Raw genomic sequence first — 12820 nt, forward strand, 5'->3', positions numbered from 1 at the left:
TACAAATAAAAGATTACCTATTACACTAATCAATACAGCTACAAATAAATTTACCTATTACACTAACCAATACAGCTACAAATAAAAGTTTACCTATTACACTAACCAATACAGCTACAAATAAAAGTTTACCTATTACAATTACCAATACAGCTACAAATAAAAGTTAACCTATTACACTAATCAATATAGCTACAAATAAAAGTTTACCTATTACACTAACCAATACAGCTACAAATAAAAGTTTACCTATTACACTAACCAATACAGCTACAAATAAAAGTTTACCTATTACACTAATCAATATAGCTACAAATAAAAGTTTACCTATTACACTAACCAATACAGCTACAAATAAAAGTTTACCTATTACACTAACCAATACAGCTACAAATAAAAGATTACCTATTACACTAATCAATACAGCTACAAATAAAATTTTACCTATTACACTAACCAATACAGCTACAAATAAAAGTTTACCTATTACACTAACCAATACAGCTACAAATAAAAGTTTACCTATTACACTAACCAATACAGCTACAAATAAAAGTTTACCTATTACACTAACCAATACAGCTACAAATAAAAGCTTACCTATTACACTAACCAATACAGCTACAAATAAAAGTTTACCTATTACACTAATCAATACAGCTACAAATAAAAGTTTACCTATTACACTAACCAATACAGCTACAAATAAAAGTTTACCTATTACACTAACCAATACAGCTACAAATAAAAGATTACCTATTACACTAACCAATACAGCTACAAATAAAAGTTTACCTATTACACTAACCAATACAGCTACAAATAAAAGTTTACCTATTACACTAACCAATACAGCTACAAATAAAAGTTTACCTATTACACTAACCAATACAGCTACAAATAAAAGTTAACCTATTACACTAATCAATACAGCTACAAATAAAAGTTTACCTATTACACTAACCAATACAGCTACAAATAAAAGTTTACCTATTACACTAACCAATACAGCTACAAATAAAAGTTTACCTATTACACTAACCAATACAGCTACAAATAAAAGATTACCTATTTCACTAATCAATACAGCTACAAATAAAAGTTTACCTATTACACTAACCAATACAGCTACAAATAAAAGCTTACCTATTATTACACTAACCAATACAGCTACAAATAAAAGATTACCTATTACACTAACCAATACAGCTACAAATAAAAGTTTACCTATTACACTAACCAATACAGCTACAAATAAAAGTTTACCTATTACACTAACCAATACAGCTACAAATAAAAGTTTACCTATTACACTAACCAATACAGCTACAAATAAAAGTTTACCTATTACACTAACCAATACAGCTACAAATAAAAGTTTACCTATTACACTAACCAATACAGCTACAAATAAAAGTTTACCTATTACACTAATCAATACAGCTACAAATAAAAGTTTACCTATTACACTAACCAATACAGCTACAAATAAAAGTTTACCTATTACACTAATCAATACAGCTACAAATAAAAGTTTACCTATTACACTAACCAATACAGCTACAAATAAAAGTTTACCTATTACACTAATCAATACAACTACAAATAAAAGTTTACCTATTACACTAACCAATACAGCTACAAATAAAAGTTTACCTATTACACTAACCAATACAGCTACAAATAAAAGTTTACCTATTACACTAACCAATACAGCTACAAATAAAAGTTTACCTATTACACTAATCAATACAGCTACAAATAAAAGTTTACCTATTACACTAACCAATACAGCTACAAATAAAAGATTACCTATTACACTAACCAATACAGCTACAAATAAAAGTTTACCTATTACACTAACCAATACAGCTACAAATAAAAGTTTACCTATTACACTAACCAATACAGCTACAAATAAAAGTTAACCTATTACACTAATCAATATAGCTACAAATAAAATTTTACCTATTACACTAACCAATACAGCTACAAATAAAATTTTACCTATTACACTAACCAATACAGCTACAAATAAAAGTTTACCTATTACACTAACCAATACAGCTACAAATAAAAGTTTACCTATTACACTAACCAATACAGCTACAAATAAAAGTTTACCTATTACACTAACCAATACAGCTACAAATAAAAGATTACCTATTACACTAACCAATACAGCTACAAATAAAAGTTTACCTATTACACTAACCAATACAGCTACAAATAAAAGATTACCTATTACACTAACCAATACAGCTACAAATAAAAGTTTACCTATTACACTAACCAATACAGCTACAAATAAAAGTTTACCTATTACACTAACCAATACAGCTACAAATAAAAGTTAACCTATTACACTAATCAATACAGCTACAAATAAAAGCTTACCTATTACACTAACCAATACAGCTACAAATAAAAGTTTACCTATTACACTAACCAATACAGCTACAAATAAAAGTTTACCTATTACACTAACCAATACAGCTACAAATAAAAGTTTACCTATTACACTAACCAATACAGCTACAAATAAAAGTTTACCTATTACACTAACCAATACAGCTACAAATAAAAGTTTACCTATTACACTAACCAATACAGCTACAAATAAAAGTTTACCTATTACACTAACCAATACAGCTACAAATAAAAGATTACCTATTACACTAACCAATACAGCTACAAATAAAAGTTTACCTATTACACTAACCAATACAGCTACAAATAAAAGCTTACCTATTACACTAACCAATACAGCTGCAATGATATATTTGTTTTGATAAAATTTGTATAACTTTATCCTGAGTTATTCCCTTGCGGTTAGGTATCCATTATAACGTCATTATCTTTCAACGAAATTATCTAAAAAGTATGACGTTACATAATACATTCCCAAACACATGACGTCACAATCAATACTTACTCACAAGGACATGTAACTCAAATACAAAACATGTTTCACAATACCATGATTGGCTTTGATTTGATACATTCCATATCCTGTTTCAAATAATTTTTGATAGATTTGTATTCTGAAGTGAGTGGCTAATATTGCAAGTTCTTTTTAGTTTGTGCAAATTCTTTTAGTTATAAGACACAGCAGCCTATTTGTGATCAGATCTTATGACATTAATTCCATTCCAAGGTCAATATATTTCAAGTTCTAAGGGTAATACAAATCATGTATATATGAGAGCGGATAATTATAATAGGTGAGGCACAGTACTTACAGTGAAAGTCTTAAATGCAATGTTTGAACTAATGATCCTACCAACTGTTGTATTTCCTTTGGGGATCTTTGCCTTACATCCACAATCACAGTCTTTCGGAATTTGTTTTGCTAAGTTATCAATTTCATACTCTTTGTTTGGTATCAACTGAGAAAACAGATGTTGTGCCAAGGCAACTTTAATATTGGTCTCCTTGCATCCAACGGTTGATGTAGATTGGATTGCTGTCTGAATGGTCTTTTCATGGTAATCTTTGTCTGAAAAAAGAAGATTTATATTAATCAGTACCCATATTGGAGGTATCATTTATTTATTATTTGAATAAGTAAGCTCACTAACAGGATGTTTACTGGTTTGTTATACAATGTACTTTTTAATCATGGAACTAATGCTTGCTTTTTAGGCTCTTATGAACGCAAAATAAAATACACTACTTTATTTTTCCAACCATTTCCTAGTTTGACATACAAACTTGAAATCTCTTGCATTTGCTGTCTGGTATTGTACATATGTTTACTCCGTTTCTATTGAAATATATATTTATTATTATTTATCTCCACTAGCTTTAGATTATTTTTGCAATATACAAGTACATGTATAACCAAAAACAAGAAATAACTAATAAGCTCCATTCTTTTTCTTACTGTGACTGATACATACCCGTATTTAATATATCGGGTTACCCATACATTCAACAGATATCTTTATCTTAAATAGAGATATCTTTAATTCTTGTCCAATCAAAGATACTTTTATTTAAAATTGAGATATCTCTATTTAAAATTAAGATATCTCTATTTGAGTTAAAGATATCCTACCTTTTATTTTGTTTAAATAGAGATGTTTTCATTTAAAATACAGATATCTCTAATTCAAATGCAGATTTCTCTAATTAAAATAGATATCTCTTATTCAAATATGATATCTCTTATTCAAATACAGATATCTCTATTTAAAATACATATATCTTTAATTGAATTAGAGATATCTGCAATTACTTTGCAATACAGATATCTCTATTTCAAATACCGGTACAGATATCTCTGTTTGAGTTAAAGAGATCTGTATTTACACGTGTTTGCTCAGTGCAAAGATTTATTTTGAAACACAAAGAAAATAATGATTACTCCCTAATCCTGATCAGTGATAACGAAACGCTTGTAATTAAATTGGACTATACGTACTGAATCCATATGCATGCATGACAGATATATATATAGGTCTAAACCGATATACTTAAATTGTTACTTGGAGGGGATTTCTAACAACAGAACATGGCAACAGTTCTACGGGAATTTGAAACAGATTGAACAGTTGTAGCTATACGCAGTACCATTGAAAGCGGATACAACACTACCACTTTACTTCCATCAAGCGCAAAAGGGAGAGTCAAAGAAGCAGTTATTTTTCCTATTTGATGGTTAAATACAGAGATTTCTATTTCATGTCAAATAAAATTATCTTTAATTCAAATAGAGATATCTGTATTTCAAATAAAGATATCTGTATTTCTACAACAATGTGATATCTCTTATTCAAATACAAATATCTCTAATTCAAATAAAGATACCTCTATCTAAATTTATTTAAATTACAGATATCTCTATTTGAATTAAAGATATCTTTAATTTTTATATTAATAATATCTTTATTTTGAATACAGATATCTTCATTTCAAAAGGTAACAAGAGATCCCAGAGGAATCTTGGTGCCCACCAAACATTGATCTATGTCTGACAATTGTCAGATGGATCTTTTCTTCACTTTTCAAACTTCAACTATCAAAATTCAAGATGACGACCAGTCAGCCATCTTGTTGACCGATCAGAACCAAAAGCCAGTATGCACAACTAGGGCCCAAGTGGAACCTACATAATTATGTAATTTTGTGAACGATCTATTCAGTACTTTTTGAGAAATAGTGGTAACATTTTTTTACTACCAAAATCCATGATGGCGGCCTTGCGGCCATCTTGTTGACCGATTAGTCCCAAAACGCAATATGCACAAATATGGCCCTAAGGAACCTACATATGAAATTTTAGATTGATCCCTTCAGTTCTTCAAATTCTGAGAAAAAGCGATAACAAACCTTCTGTACTTTCTGAGAAATAGCGACATCAAACCTTAACTATCAAAAATCCAAGATGGTTGCCTGACGGCCATCTTGTTGACTGATTGGTCCCAAAATGCAATATGCACAACTATAGGTTTTATTAGTTTAATGTCCTATTAATAGCCAGGGTCATGTAAGGATGTGCCAGGTTTGTTGGTGGAGGAAAGTCAGAGTACCCGGAGAAAAACCACCGACTAGCGGTCAGCACCTGCCAACTGACCCACATGGAATTTGAATCCGCGCATCCCAGAAGTGGAAGGCTTGTGGTAATATGTTGAAACATCTTAACCACTAGGCTACTGCGGCGGTCCTAGGGGAACCTGAATATGAAATTTGAATAAGATCCATTCAGCACTTTCTGAGAAATATTGATAACAAGAATTGTTAACAGACGGAAGGACGGACCATGAACTACAGACGAAAGGCGATTTGAATAGCCCACCCGGCCATCTGATGATGCCATCATGATGGTCCACTTTAAATCCCAAACGGCTTGCCATATGTTGCAGGATAAAAAGAATACATGGTCAGTGTTTTAAAATTTAAGCTGTATTTTGCCTTGGAACAGAAAGACAAAAGTGGCTCGCCGCTTTCTTAACTCTCGCCAAAATACAGCTTATACTACTAGCTTATATTATCATATTTATACAATGGAGACACTGACCATGTATTGATTCTTTATCCTGCAACTGTCCCACATACTGACCGATAACTACTGTCGTATAAACTTGTGCTTTATCCGTCAATACGAAATGCTTTATCCGTCAATGCGGTCACGTGAATTTTTTTCCACTTCCAATGGAACTTTTTCATACAGACAGTTGCTAGCGACAAAAAGCACACACAAAATTCAGACCTCCATAGATAAAAATTGAGTTTTTCACAAAACTGCGGAAGTTTTGCAACTGATTCTTTCATTTAAGTATTTATTATTGTAATTTAAATCGCCATACATTTTTTGTCATTAATTTTGAATGATGAAATTCCTTTTTGATGATTTTTCTGTGACTTTTTTCAAGTGGAACATAAAAAATTGCACGGATTTTAATTTTCGAAGTTTGCGTCTGCTGTTATATAAAATCCTGCGTCCAAAAAATGGAACTATTAATCCTTTGGAAGAAGAAAATAACTGATACAAAGAAATAAAAATGATTATGGAAACAAGTAATGATGATTTCCAAAAATTTCCAAGATTATGGAAGTTATGAAGTCATTGTGTACGTCTACACCATACCCAGACCAGGTGAAATAATTTCGGTACTGCAAAATACAGTAGCTGATTATCGAAGAAGAAAAGCAAACCACTGAAAAAAATCACATGATACTTAAAGATGCTCCACCGCCGACAGAGCATAAATGACATTCATTATTTGAACAATAACTGGTATTTAATAATATAAAATAATTTATTTTGCCTTTGGTGCATACGCAATCAGTACTTTATTCCATAAAGAAGATAGTGTCACAGATTTATTTCGGGATGCAATTAATTATTTTTCATATTTTTAACTTGAAGCAAAATAAAAAGCTCAAATGTTTCCATGGTGGTAATGGTGTAAAGTAAGTAACTTTTGTAACTGAAAAAAAAATCGTCTGCTCCCCGTTTTTGATAGTGAAAAAATACCATTTTTCAGCGGTGGAGCATCTTTAATATTTTATTTTTATTCTTTTTTTTTTTTAACTTTTGAAATCATTTTCAATTTTACAGACAATTCATTTACCATCATAGAATCTACTTACAAAAACAAAAGTATTCCATTTGTACCAATTTTACATAACATTCACATTCATACTTTTACACACCCTCATGTACACAGAGGGAAGCTGAAGTTGGTTCCGAGTTTCGAGTTCCGAGTTCCGTTTAAGCTAAACGGAACTCGGAACCAGTTCCGAGTTCCGTTTAAGGAAATTTTCTATCATTTTAGATAAAATCATTCAATATGCCTAAAACATATGAATAATGTTGCTTGTTGTCATTTTTCATGGGTTACTAGTGGTAAATCCACTCTAATTTAGTTTTCGATCGACTTCCATTTCCCAGTTCCGTTTAAGTAAAACGGAACTCGGAACCAGTTCCGAGTTCCGTTTAAGGAAATTTTCTATCATTTTAGATAAAATCATTCAATATGCCTAAAACATATGAATAATGTTGCTTGTTGTCATTTTTCATGGGTTACTAGTGGTCAATCCACTTTAATTTAGTTTTCGATCGACTTCCATTTCCCAGTTCCGTTTAAGTAAAACGGAACTCGGAACCAGTTCCGAGTTCCGTTTAAGGAAATTTTCTAACATTTTAGATAAAATCATTCAATATGCCTAAGATATATGAATAATGTTGCCTGTTGTCATTTTTCATGGGTTACTAGTGGTAAATCCACTTTAATTTAGTTTTCGATCGACTTCCATTTCCCAGTTCCGTTTAAGTAAAACGGAACTCGGAACCAGTTCCGAGTTCCGTTTAAGGAAATTTTCTATCATTTTAAATAAAAGATATCAATGTGATTAGTACATATTAGAAATGTTGCCTGATGACTTTTTAAGGGATAAGTATTGGTAAATCCACTTTAATATAGATTTCGATCAACTCCCAGTGCCGAGTTCCGTTTAAGTAAAACGGAACTCGGAACCAGTTCCGAGTTCCGTTTAAGGAAATTTTCTATCATTTTAGATAAAATCATTCAATATGCCTAAAACATATGAATAATGTTGCTTGTTGTCATTTTTCATGGGTTACTAGTGGTAAATCCCCTTTAATTTAGTTTTCGATCGACTTCCATTTCCCAGTTCCGTTTAAGTAAAACGGAACTCGGAACCAGTTCCGAGTTCCGTTTAAGGAAATTTTCTATCATTTTAGATAAAATCATTCAATATGCCTAAGATATATGAATAATGTTGCCTGTTGTCATTTTTCATGGGTTACTTGTGGTAAATCCACTTTAATTTAGTTTTCGATCGACTTCCATTTCCCAGTTCCGTTTAAGTAAAACGGAACTCGGAACCAGTTCCGAGTTCCGTTTAAGGAAATTTTCTATCATTTTAAATAAAAGATATCAATGTGCTTAGTACATATTAGAAATGTTGCCTGATGACTTTTCTAAGGGATAAGTATTGGTAAATCCACTTTGATATAGATTTCGATCAACTCCCAGTGCCGAGTTCCGTTTAAGTAAAACGGAACTCGGAACCAGTTCCGAGTTCCGTTTAAGGAAATTTTCTATCATTTTAGATAAAATCATTCAATATGCCTAAAGCATATGAATAATGTTGCTTGTTGTCATTTTTCATGGGTTACTAGTGGTAAATCCACTTTAATTTAGTTTTCGATCGACTTCCATTTCCCAGTTCCGTTTAAGTAAAACGGAACTCGGAACCAGTTCCGAGTTCCGTTTAAGGAAATTTTCTATCATTTTAAATAAAAGATATCAATGTGCTTTGCACATATTAGAAATGTTGCCTGATGACTTTTCTAATGGATAAGTATTGGTATATCCACTTTAATTGAGATTTCGATCAACTCCCAGTTCCGAGTTCCGTTTAAGGAAATTTTCTATCATTTTAGATAAAATCATTCAATATGCCTAAGATATATGAATAATGTTGCCTGTTGTCATTTTTCATGGGTTACTAGTGGTCAATCCACTTTAATTTAGTTTTCGATCGACTTCCATTTCCCAGTTCCGTTTAAGTAAAACGGAACTCGGAACCAGTTCCGAGTTCCGTTTAAGGAAATTTTCTATCATTTTAAATAAAAGATATCAATGTGCTTTGCACATATTAGAAATGTTGCTTGATGACTTTTCTAATGGATAATTATTGATAAATCGACTTTAATTTAGTTTTTGATCAACTCCTATTTCCGAGTTCCGTTTAAGTAAAATGGAACTCGAGTTCCGTTTAAGGAAATTTTCTATCATTTTAGATAAAAGCAGTCAATGTGCTTTGGACATTATAGAAATGTTGCCTGTTTCGAGTTACGTTTAATGATTTTTTTTATGAATAAACTAGGAACCAGACCTGAGTTCCGTTTAAGCCGATGTTTGCCTAGAGATTGCTGTTAAAGACTGAATATCCTTATACTTATAATTGCATCGCAATACGGGTTCCTTATAATAATTAAGTTGTTCGTCTGCCTGTTGGTCGGTCCGTCCGTCTGTATAGTTGTCTGTCCGCCCGTCCGTCCGGCTGTCTCGCTTTTTGTTACCACTTTTTATTAAAAGACTTAAAGGAACTGTTTCAAATTTCATTTGTAGGTTACCATGGCCCCCATGTTTTGTATACTGCATTTTGGGACCAATTGGTCAACATGATGGCCGATAAGCATATATTTTGGTTTTTGATTGTTGAAAATTGTTACCATTATATCTTAGAAAGTACCAAAGGGATCGGTCTCAAATTTTATATGTAGATTTCCCTTAGGATCTTGTGTACATATGGTATTTTTGGATAGATCTATTAAAACAATTGCTCTGAAGGACATTAGTTGTCGATGGGCCATAAAACTCGTTCAAACAAATTCAACAAGATGGCCAAGAGGCAGCCATCTTGTATTATTAGGTGATACACAATTGACTACTGCTAGGTTTATATGTACATGACTGAGCGCAAGTGTGTCGATTCATGCGCTTTATTTGAGGGCCGGTAGGCGTGTTCTATCAAGCAGAGTTAAAACAAAATGGCGACTGTCCGTCCTTAGAAACGCAAGAGGTTATCTGTGGAACGATTTCTGAAAAAAAAATTATTGTTTTAAATCTCAAATGTATATTTTTTAACTTGCATCGCCAGCTTTAACATGGAATTTGCAAGCACGGGGTTAAAATGAATTCAGGTCTGGTTCCGTGGATCCCAGGATTATCTTGGTGTGTTGAACACACGAGCACCATCACCCAGCTCATCAGGGAAGCTAAGATCAAGCACGGAGACCTGACTGTCATCTGGCTGGACCTCGCTAATGCCTATGGATCAATACCACACCAGTTGATCCATGATGCGTTGCAGCACTTCCACATCCAGACCACGTCAAGGGGATACTCAGGAGCTATTTCAGCATCATCAAGCTCCGATTTACAGTGGGAAATATGACCACAGCGTGGCAGGCGTTGGAGAAAGGGATCGTCACTGGCTGCACCATTTCGGTGTCGGTGATCCTGTTCGTGATGGGGATGTTTCTGATTATCAAGGCAGCAGACAGAGAAAGTAGAGGCCCGAAGACGTCCTCGGGGATTCGACTACACCCATTAGAGGCTTCATGGATGATCTGACAGTGACTACAACAACGTATGTCCAGGCCCGGTGGATACATATTGCACTGGAGGAGACTATGGAATGGGCAAGGATGAAATTCAAACCCAGGAAGTCACGGAGCTTAATCATCAAGAGAGGCAAGGTCACGGATAAGTTCTCGATGCTTATCAGGGCGAAGAGATTCCTTCAATCGTCAACAACCCAATCAAGTGTCTGGGAAAGTGGTTTGCTGCTAGCCTAAATGACTACATCAGGAGGCTGCAAGGCCAGGTGAAAGAAGGACCAAAGGCGATCAACAAGACAGGACTTCCAGGGAAAGGCGTGGCTCTTCCAGTACGGATTTCTACCTCGTCTGACGTGACCGCTCACATTGTATGAGGTTACCACAACGTCAGTAAAGACACTGGAAAGAACCATCAGCAATTTCCTGCGAAGATGGCTAGCAGTACCCCCCAAGCTTCACGAGCGTTGACCTGTACAGCTCATAAGCCAAACTACAGCTCCCAATTTCATCACTGGTTGAGGAGTTCAAGGTGGCTAAGGCAAGACAGGTGATGACTGTGGGGGACTCAAAAGACTATAAGATCAGCTTTGCGGGCATAGAGACGATAACGGGGAAGAAAATGATCTGCAAGCAACGTAAAGGAGGCAGCTGGGAGCTGCCTGAGACATCAAGACATCGTTGGTACAACGTGCGTAGGACGCCAGGAACTGGATACAAGCCAGCCATGTGAAGCGCTGTGGGACATAAGATAAAGCCGGCAAGAGGAAGATGGTAGAGGACAACATAAGGAAAATGGAGGAGGAAATCAGGAAGGCCACAGTGGTTGAAATGGGAGCCCAGGGAGCATGGACGAGGTGGGGACTAAAGACAGAAGACTGTCTTGGTCGGACATCTGGTTTATGGAACCTTGCCGAATCCAGTTCCTGCTGAGGTCAGTTTACGACCTGCTTCCCTCGCCTATTAACCTTCATAGGTTAGGCTTGACTCAAACTTCAGACTGTCAATTGTGCAACCGACCAGGGAAACTTGCGCATGTACTATCAGGATGCAATGTCGCCCTTACGCAAGGACGCTACAGATGGCGCCATGGCAAGGTGCTAAAAGAACTGGCTGACATCCTGGAGAGGGAGAGGATTAAGAAGCGGAAGTCTGCTAAGGATTGCACATTCATCAACTTTGTACGATGCGGGGAGGGAGGACACACTTCTTCAACTGTTCACCAGGGGGGGTATCCTTGACGGCGCACAGAACTGGGAGATGAGGACCTCTGCTCGGGTTTTGAAGAGATTTCAGACATTGAAGGCCATATCCTCGCTGGGGTCAGCACCACCCAAGAAGAAGGCTAGATCTTCAGCTCCCAAGTGTACTGTGCGGTCGAAGTCAAAGCCTTGCTTCAAGGGCAAGAGAAGGAAAGGTAAGAAAAGTTCCTGATTCGTTTTCCCCTCCTTGATCGTTCCATACGAAAGGTCTCTTCTGGAGGACTCAGATACTGCTCCTAATCCTGCAGATGAGTCTTCGGGTTAGGTAACAATTCCCCACCTAGGAGGATCTCTATCTTCCTCGTCACCATTTTGTTGTAGCAGAACGTCTGTTCGCCTTCCCTTCAAAGTCATTGGAAAGAAATCACACACGAGATCTGCCCTTTGGGTCAAGGTTTATCATCTTTCATCCATAGATGGATCCGGTGAAAGCATTTGCCATTCAGGAGGAAGTAAGGACCATGCTTTAAAAGGGCGCGGTCGAGGAGGTAACTATGGTAGACTATACACCCGGTTTCTATTCCAGAATGTTTCTTATCCGCAAAGGTTGGGAGCTTGGCGTCCCATCAGAAGCTGCTTGTTGTTACGGGATTTCTACATTACGGGGAAGACATGTTCACATCTATTCTTTGGAGTGGAACACCCGTCTGATTCTGAAACGTTTGCTCAAAGTCGGCTTCATTCCTTCAAGACTCCGAGATGTACCCTTCCAGGACTTTGTCTTCTTCAGAAACCGTTTCAACACGGTTCAGGGTATTGTCCTTCTACCTTTGGAGAAATTCGAAAAGGCCTCTGAATTTCATCTCGGCTGGTCCAACGTCCATATTCCTTGGTTTCGGTGTTTTGTGTTATCTCAACGCATGGGGTTTCTCGGTGGTGTACTCTGAAAGGCAATTTAAAATATTCTCCAGGGGGTTTCGTTGTCTAGGCCAGCTCCAACCATGACCATGTTCACGGA

General features: G+C 35.4%; 1 pseudogene; it reads right to left on the reverse strand.

Moving 5' to 3' along the window:
* The window catches only part of LOC138327084 (uncharacterized), a 70780-nt pseudogene extending 67026 nt beyond the window's left edge, over positions 1-3754 (reverse strand).
* Positions 3755-12820: the final 9066 nt, after the last annotated feature.

This window comes from Argopecten irradians, chromosome 7 (assembly GCF_041381155.1).
Source record: "Argopecten irradians isolate NY chromosome 7, Ai_NY, whole genome shotgun sequence".
NCBI classification, from domain to species: domain Eukaryota; kingdom Metazoa; phylum Mollusca; class Bivalvia; order Pectinida; family Pectinidae; genus Argopecten; species Argopecten irradians.